Raw genomic sequence first — 9,517 nt, 5'->3', positions numbered from 1 at the left:
CTTTGTCAGGAATCCCATCACATCCACATTACTTTTTATTTTTTAACTTATTTATAGCATTTAGTACCTCTGAATCAGATACTGGATAAAGGAACATTGTCATGTCATTCATGAGGATTTTTACCTTGCTATTGGAATTGCATTTAGTTGTAATTAAATTTATGGCTATATTTGTGAAATGTTCATTAAATATGTTGGCAATCTGAAGTGGGTCCTTAACAGTTTTACCCAAACTTTTAATGAGAAAGCTGTTATCTTTTCTTTTGTGTCTACCTATATTTTTATTTATTACCTCCCAAGTTGACTTCATTTTGTTGTTACCTTTCTCAATATAGGTATCATTATCATGCTTCTTAGCTGCAATTATTACTTTCTTGTACAAGCTTCTATAACATTTCACATGTGCTTTCAGTACTACATTCTTCCTGGCTGATTTATTTAACTTTCTGAGAGTGTCTGATGACTTTCTAATACCCTGTGTAACCCATGTTTTGGTTTTATGTTTAGTTTTGACTCTTTTTATAGGAAAGGCAACATCGAAGCAGTGTTTGTAGCTTTCAAGAAATGAGTCAAACTTCCTGTTGACATCACCACTTGATTCACTACCCCAGTTGTTATTTTCCAGAATGTAATTAAAAATTCTTATGCTGTCATCATTTATAAATCTCCTTTCTCTGTAATTGTTATTGATAACAGGGTCCTTGTAAGATGTGACATTTAAACTCAATTTGATACCCTTGTGATCCGAGAAACCAGTGTCAATTACTTCAGTGTTATATTCACACTTGTCCTTGTTTATAAATACTTGATCTATTATAGTTTCAGACATATTTCCGCATCTGGTAACTTCATTTACAGCTGCCATCATATTATGACACACATCCCCCCTTTCCATTCCAGTTGTGAATGATTGCCTGTAAGCCTCTGTGTAGGGTCAAATCTCTCTAAAGGCACACTGTTATTAAAAAATTGGCCTTATATTTGGGATGGTGAAGATTTTAATCCTCATTCAACCAACATGATGTAGGTTTCCCATGATTTCTCTGCATTACTTCAGGTAAATGCCATAATGATTCCTATTAAAAGGTTGTGGATGATTATGTCCCATCCTTGTCAGATATGACCTGTATGTACTGAAACTGCATTCAAAAATCTTGCTTAGAATCAGTAAGTGGAATTATGTTTTATGTGAGGGCAGTACAACAAACTCAGAAATATCCAGAATGACCAAACAGTTAAATGAAATTTTATTTATCTCATATCGCGTCATTCTTCTCCATAGTGAAGTTGTAGCACCAATTTTCTCCAGACTCATTATTATTCTGTGGAGATATTGTTTAATAGAATGTACTTTGCTAGAAATAAACATTCTGGCCACACAATTTTCTTTGCATAAATCCCATTTGTTCATAGGTAGATTAACTGTTTCACATTTTAATATTAATACTTTAGGATTCACCCCTCACCGAAGTGTTGTTAATGACAGACCCACATAAAAGAAAGATGCTGATAACTCAGTGCTGAGTGTCTGTAAGCTCCTCCAACAAAAGAAAGAAAACTTGCTAGCTTTTGGAGCTATCCTTTGATGAGCTAGTGTAAAATAGACAAGTTCACACATATGCCTCTCTCTCTCTCTCTCTCTCTCTCTCTCTCTCTCTCTCTCTCTCTCTCTCTCTCTCTCTCTCTCTCTGTGTGTGTGTGGGGGGGGGGGGGGGCAGGTGATTGTTTGTGAGTGTGTGTGTGTGGGAGAGGGGGGGGGGGGGGAGAATGGGATGAGGGTGGGATGGGAGTGTGGGTGGGTGTGAGTGCTCATGAAGATAGGGGTGTGGGTGAGGCTGGTGTCATGGTGGTGGTGTATGTGGGGGTGGGAGTGGAGAAAGAGAGGGAGAGAGTGTGTGTTTCTGTGTGTGTGTGTGTGTGTGTGTGTGTGTGTGTGTGTGTGTGTGTGTGTGCACGAGAGAGGAAGGGTGGAGACTGGATGAGTTATCAAAAGATAACCCCAAAAGCTAACAAATTTTTCTACCTTTGTGTATGCCCATTGGGAACTCAATGCTTCTGCCTCTCAATGAGTGGTCTCATTTACTCTTAACGTATTTCCATTCTGCAGGAACTTTCCTCCAACACTATTATATTAATGATCAGAAAATATCACATAATATAAAATGTATTCCAGATATTGCATCTCCTAAGCTCCCTGATGTGATATAAATCCTTAAAAAGTTAATTACATTTTGTAAGAAGTGATTTTACCAATAATATATGTCATCAATTTATGTTCCATTTCTATTCTGTAATAACTCAGATGACTATTGAAATGTTTTAGCCATTACAAACTTATATGAGTGCTCTTGTGATTTACACTGCTTTGCCATCTATTGATTTTGGATTATTGCATGTTTTGAAACAAGGTTGCAGTTATAGTGTGTCAACAAACTTTGCTAATGAGAATAATAAGGTGTCTGTTATGATATCAAGTAAGTATAGCTATTTCAGGCAGTATTTCAAAATTTGAAATATCAATTACAAGTGTTATTTACTGAAACAAAGCATAAAAATTTCAGTTGAAGAGATCGGTACACAGCAAGATGTGATTCAGTGCTTGACAACTGACCAGATTACTTAGTGAACCAAATGAGACACATTCCAAAGCATTACTGTATGTAAACTGTCATTTATATAAATTATATATATATATTTTATTAAACTGTGCAGGTATATCGCAATGTGGGTGTATTTACAGCAACCATAAATAATGCATGCATCAGTGCAGGCATCTGAATAACTATGTCAAGTCTTGTGCACTGGTGGATGCAGCTGGACTGCTTCTTGTGGTGGTTGCATCCTGCATTGTTGTTACTTTGGTGTGGCACTGAGTGCAGCAATAGGTGAGGAGGTGGAGGTATGTGTGCATTTGCTGGCCATGTAATGGCTGGCATGTAAGTGGACACGGCCGGACTGTTTCTCAAGTGACTGTCATAACTGAAGCATATATTGTATATGTGTTGCAGTGCCAACTCCTGTGGTGGTGTGGTGGATGTCATACACGGCCACAATGTGACATGGATGGCAAACCTGGGGTCTGATGGTGGTGATCAGGGGACCAGTCATTGAGAGATGACTGCTGGCAGTGTCTACAGTAGTATCGACTGAGATTTAGTCCTCAGGACGCAATGTATCCAGAACATCTTGTAGGGCCAAGGTGGGCTCAATGCAAGGAATGGAGACTGTCATGGTCTTGCTGTGAAGCAAGATAACAAATGTCTGCATCCCACATTGGAGTACCTGATACGAGCCAGTGTACTGTTTCTGCAGGGTTGCCCAACCATCTCATCCCTCACAAAGACAAATTCCCATGTAGAGAGATCTTTGTGTCTGAATACCTTGGGGGATGTATGGGGAGCTGGAAATGGGAAGAGCATCTTCTGAATGTCCTGGTGAATGCACTGTATGAGTGGTGGCAGGTCTTGTTGATGGCCATCAGTAATAGACTATGTAATGTCAGCAGGTAGGGCAAGTTGTGACAAAGCAAGCTGGGAAATTTTTACTTCTCCTCTTGTTTTGCCATTTGCCTCCTGTAAATTCATTTTTGCACTTCTAACTAATTACAATTAACAAAAGTGAGTACATATATACTAAGATGGTATCTGTTCTTTCGGACATGTCCGAAAGAACAGATACCATCGGTGACCATGCAGCTCGTTAGAATGAAATTACAATGAAATGAACACCCTTAGCTGCCTACAGGCGTTGACGTACATCAACAGGGACAGATGAAAATGTGTGCCCCAACTGGGACTCGAACCCAGGATCTCCTGCTTACATGGCAGACGCTCTATCCATCTGAGCCACCGAGGACACAGAGGATAGCGCGACTACAGGGATTTATCTCTGGCACACCTCCCATGAAACCCACATTCTCAACATATTGTCCTGCACTACGTTCATAGTGCCCCTGCCCATTATACTCATTACTCATGGTGTGTTGCCGATTCCCGTAAGAGTTCAGGCACTGTTTGTGCATTCGCACAGAAGAAGAAGGTGGTCAAGTGGCTGGTGAGCCTTAACTATCTATATACTAAGATGGTATCTGTTCTTTAGGACATGTCTTGCTGAAATGACTCGTTTGTCATTGGGTAGTGTAGTATTACTGGTACAGTCACTAGGGTGCAGAAAAATCTGTACATGTTGGGTGCCTAGGTTATTGACAAGAGAAATGAAAAGGATGAGCAAAAATGTGTGCAAGGGTCTCATGAAGATAGTGTTTTGACAACATCATTACCCAGGATGAAAATGGTTCTTTTTGTCTGAACCTGAGAGCAAAACCCAATCAATGGAGTGGCATCATCCAGGTTCCCCTTGGAAGAAGAAACCAAGACAGGCCAAAAGGTGACGGCCTCCTTCTTCTGGGATCAGTGTGGTGTCATTTTCATTGGCTTTTTGGAACCTGGCTCCACAATTAACTGGGACCATTACTGTTTGCCACTGGACAAGCTGCAATGTGCCATCAAGATCTATAGACCACAGTTTCAGGGTCAGCTCATCAGACTACACCATGACAATGCCAAACCCCATACAGCCCTTATGACATAGGAGAAAATCAGGAAAATGTCACCATGACACATCTACAATCTATGCTTCAAGTATGACAGTCACTTGAGAAATAGTTCAGCAGTGTCCACTTACATGCCAGCCATGACATGGCCAGCCAAGTGCACACATGCCTTCACCTCCTCACCTATTGCTGCACTCAATGCCACACCAAAGTAACAACAATGCAAGATGCAACCACCACAAGAAGCAGTCAAGCTGCATCCACCAGTGCACAAGACATGATATAGTTATTCAGATGCCTGCACTGCTGCATGCATTATTTATGGTTGCTGTAAATACACCCACACTGCAATATACCTGCACAGTTTAAAAACAAAACAAAAAAAAAGAATGTAGTTAATTTATATAAATAACAGTTTACATACAGTAATGCTTTGGAATGTGTCTCATTTGGTTCGCTAAGTAATCTGGTCAGTTGTCAAGCACTGAATCACATCTTGCTGTGTACTGATCTCTTCAGCTGGAATTTTTATGCTTTGTTTCAGCAAATAACACTTGTAATTGATATTTCAAATTTTGAAATACTGCCTGAAATAGCTATACTTCCTTGATATCATAACAGACACCTTATTATTCTCATTAGCAAAGTTTGTTGACACACTATAACTACAACCTTGTTTCAAAACATGCAATAATTCTAAATCAATAGATGGCAAAGCAGTGTAAATCACAATAGCACTCATATAAGTTTGTAATGACTAAAACATTTCAATAGTCATCTGAATTATTACAGAATAGAAATGGAATATAAATTGATGAAATATGTTATTGGTAAAATCACTTCTTACAAAATGTAATTAACTTTTTAAGGATTTATATCTCATCAGGGAGCTTAGGAGATACAATATATGGAATACGTTTTATATTATGTGATATTTTCTGGCCATTAAAATAATAGTGTTGGAGGAAAGTTACTGCAGAATGGAAATACATTAAGATTAAAGGGGACCACTCATTGAGAGGCAGAAGCATTGAGGTCCCGAAAGGCATACACAAAGAAAGGAAAACTTGTTAGCTTTCGGGGTTATCTTTTGATAACTCATACAACACCTTCCACCCTTCCTCTGTCATGCCCACACACACACTCTCTCTCTCTCTCTCTCTCTCTCTCTCTCTCTCTCTTCCTCTCTCTCTTTCTCCACTCCCATCCCTACGCACTCACCCATACCCCTATCCTCACAAGGACCAACACCCCCACCCCACCCTCATCCCATCCCCTCTCCCCCCACACACGCACAGAGAGAGAGAGAGAGAGAGAGAGAGAGAGAGAGAGAGAGAGAGAGAGAGAGAGAGAGAGAGAGAAAGACAGACAGACAGAGAGCTATATGTGTGAGCTTGTCTATTTTACTCCAGCTCATCAAAGGATAGCTCCAAAAGCTAGCAAGTTTTCTTCCTTTTGTTGGAGGAGCTTACACTCAAAACTGTAATAACGGTAATTTTTGTAATTCAAGAAAATCAGTAAGTTGATAAAACCAGATAATTGAAAAAAACTTATTTTACCATAAAGTTTTGAATGGAGAATCAATGTTGTGTGACTTCTGGTATATTCCTGTAGCGCCAGTGCTGTTTCTTGTGCGCCATGTAATTTGGTCAGAGGTAAGGCCACAATTGTGTCTAATCATACTACAGACTGGGAAAATATTTCTAATATTTTATCTCATCATGAGAATTCACTTGAACATAAAAATTATGAGTTATCACTGTTAACAAGAGGCAAACAAAAGTGAACTCAAAAGTGAACTGGAAGCAGCAAAAAGTGAACTAAGAACCAATATAGAAAATCAAGTCAATGTAAAGATGAAACAGGCTGCTTTAGAATAAATTATCAGATAACAGCAAACTATATGTAGGTCATGGATGTAAGAGAGGGACTACATGCACTGAAATCCATGGTTGAGGCTGGGCAGAAACAGCTTAATAGTCATGTGGAAACAGTAGAAGGTAGACTAGAAGATGTAAAGTCAAATTGAAATTTCAAAAAATGATAAAAAATTAGAGTATTACCACTTTTGTTAAACAAAAATATACTCTATTGAGAGTTGTAGTGCTGACAAAATGATTTTTGATGTGAAAGTCGAAAATTTTAAAACTAACACTGACTAGCAAATTTTGGCTTTCATAGTCATGTTTATGACATCAAGAAAGATGTTGATAACAATGTGGTAGAAATTATTAATTAGGCTTACTGAATAACTTTTATATTAACCAAAACTAGAGAACTTTACATACTGACAAATAAGATTACAAGCTTCACATTTCATACAAAATGGTTGTTTTGTCAGAATCTTAAAAAGGTCATATGTTTGTATCAGAAATCTCCAGAAGGTTTAATTACATAATTAATTACAGACATTCTGAGTCTGACATCTTTCATAACACGATCCCCTAAGATACTAAATGAGTTGAATTACATCTTAGCAAAAAATTTATAGAGCTTCAGGAGAGGATAATGCAAAAAAAATGTCAATAGCAGCTGTGGGAGTGCATGGGGGAACCTCCCCAGAAAAAGCTTCCCCCAAGAAAAAGCTTCCCCAGAGATGGAAAACTGCAGCCTCTTGTCTTATTTGACACTGTAATGAAAACTTTCCATATGACGCAACCAATGGTTTCAAAATAAAAATTGTTAAAAAATTCCTAGACGGGGAAGCATGAATTCAGGTCACTACAATTAATCATGGTCATCTGCGCATTACAAAATGTGGGATATGGTTTTTAATAGTGTGTGAGGTCACCACAGATGGCAATGCATGCTCTCCATCATGCTCCCTTGCTGGCCATAAGGTTAGCAAGGAGTTCTTTTGGTAGGTTGTTCCATTCCTCTATCAGCATGGTTGGTAACTGCTGGATGCTAGTAGGTGCATTTGGATGTGCTGCAACACATCTTCCCAACACATCCCATACATGCTCAATGATTGGGGAAATGAGCAGGTTAGTCTGTTTGCTGAATATTCTCATACTCCAGTAGCTAGTCAGCTTATGCTGTTGGGTGTGATACATATGTGAATAATTTTTCGAAAATCTATCTGACTTGCTGATATAGATATTTTCTGGATTGAATGGCTATGTAAATACTGTAATAACAGGGGATGCAAATATAGACTTATTACCCAGTGAGCCCAACACCAAAAAGCTACACCTCCTACTTGATGAATTCAATCTCACGCCACTTATTCATGAGCCAACTAAAGAGATTGGCAACAGCAAAATATAATAATAAACACGACCCATCTTTCCAACAGTGCAGCTGTTCTAAAACTAGTCATCTCTGATCACCATGCAGTATGACTTCAATTGCAGGCAAATGAGATGCTGTTTGTCACCAAAAAGAAACTATATGCAAGCAAAAGAATTATGCATAATGATAACATCAATAATCTGAATGCATGTTAGCACACATACCATGGTTTGATAATGACAAGTTTCCCTATGATAGCTTTGCTGTTGACATCTACTATTGTTTTGATGCCACATGGCCAGATGTAGCCACAAAAGTTAAACAAACTAAAAATATAAACAAAAGCATCTGGATAAATAATGATGTCACTGAAGCAAGTGAAAAATTAAAATTATTCAAGAGTGCAATGTTGAACAATAGACAAAATCTGGAACTAAAGGTGGCCTTCAAAACTTATCAAGAATGCTATAAATATTTATTAACACAGCCCAGGAGCAGCTACATTGCAAACAAGCATCAGGCTTCACACACTGTTAATACTGGTGTCTGGGGAGAGATAAACAGTTTTAGAACAGGCAGAGACTAATGCTGTATGGACTTTAATATTGAACACAATGGGCTAACAGTAAAAGATCAACTTAAAATTGCTAATATATTCAATGAATATTTTTCTTCAGTAGAGGAAGTTATCAATGACAAACATAATAACCTGCAGTATAATTTTAAAGGCAATCCATCTACGCATAGCATATACCTAGCCCCCACAACCTGCAAAGAAATAATCAATATCATTAAGTCTCTAAAAACTTCCAGTTGTGCAGAGCATGATGGCCTCAGTATTAATGTTTTAAAAGTATGCAGTTAAAGTGTGTCTGTACCTCTGTCTGTAACAGTAAATAATATAATAGAATCAGGCACATTCCCAGACAGACTAAACATAGTTCAGGTAACATCAATCTTTAAAAAAGGAAACAAACTCAAAATTCAAACCTACAGACCCATCTCGATACTTCCAATCTTTTCCAAAATATCTGAAAAAGGCATATACAGCAGAATTATAAACTTTCTCCTGATGCACAACCTAATGTTTGAAAATTAAAATAGGTACTTAAAATGTAAATCAACCAGCACAGTAGCTGCTCAGTTAATCGAAGAGATAATAAGTGCCATCGAGAACAAGCAACATGTTGCAGGTATATACCTTGACCTTGAGAAAGCTTTTGACTGTGTGAATGCCACAATCATATTAGAAAAGCTGTGGAACATTGGCATCAGAGGCACTGCTGATGACCTAATAAAATCTTACAAGAGGAACTGAAAACATTTTGTACTGCTTAAAACTGAAAGTGGTATTCACAAATCCAAAATCACTAATAAAAAATATGGAGTGCCCCAGGGCTCGGTATTGGGTCCTCTTCTGTTTTTGGTATATGTAAATGATATACAATATTGCACTAAGAGTTCCAAAATAGTTCTGTATTCAGATAATGCATCCATTGTGTGTAAAAAGGAATCACTTAATGAACTAGAGACCCATTGTACTAACGTGACAAATGTAATTGTACAGTACTTTAATGAAAGCCACTTAAATGTAAGCAGTAGTAAAATGTGTCATATGGAGCTTAACAACAGCAGTTTTAATGATGAAATTAAACTATACATCGGCTCCTCAGTCTCTATGAATGAGCCCATTGGTAGATCCAGCAGCAAGGAAAAATTGTCCAGCTTACA

At 38.1% G+C, this 9,517-nt stretch overlaps 1 non-coding gene across 1 annotated transcript; it reads right to left on the bottom strand.

The window, feature by feature from the left end:
* Positions 1-3,781: 3,781 nt before the first annotated feature.
* On the bottom strand, positions 3,782-3,855 carry Trnat-ugu. The gene has a single exon. It is a non-coding gene; the product is annotated as a tRNA-Thr (tRNA).
* Positions 3,856-9,517: the final 5,662 nt, after the last annotated feature.

The sequence above is a fragment of the Schistocerca piceifrons genome, chromosome 5, assembly GCF_021461385.2.
Source record: "Schistocerca piceifrons isolate TAMUIC-IGC-003096 chromosome 5, iqSchPice1.1, whole genome shotgun sequence".
NCBI lineage: Eukaryota > Metazoa > Arthropoda > Insecta > Orthoptera > Acrididae > Schistocerca > Schistocerca piceifrons.
Note: the sequence above shows the minus strand (reverse complement) of the source record. Positions and strands in the feature narration are given on the sequence as shown.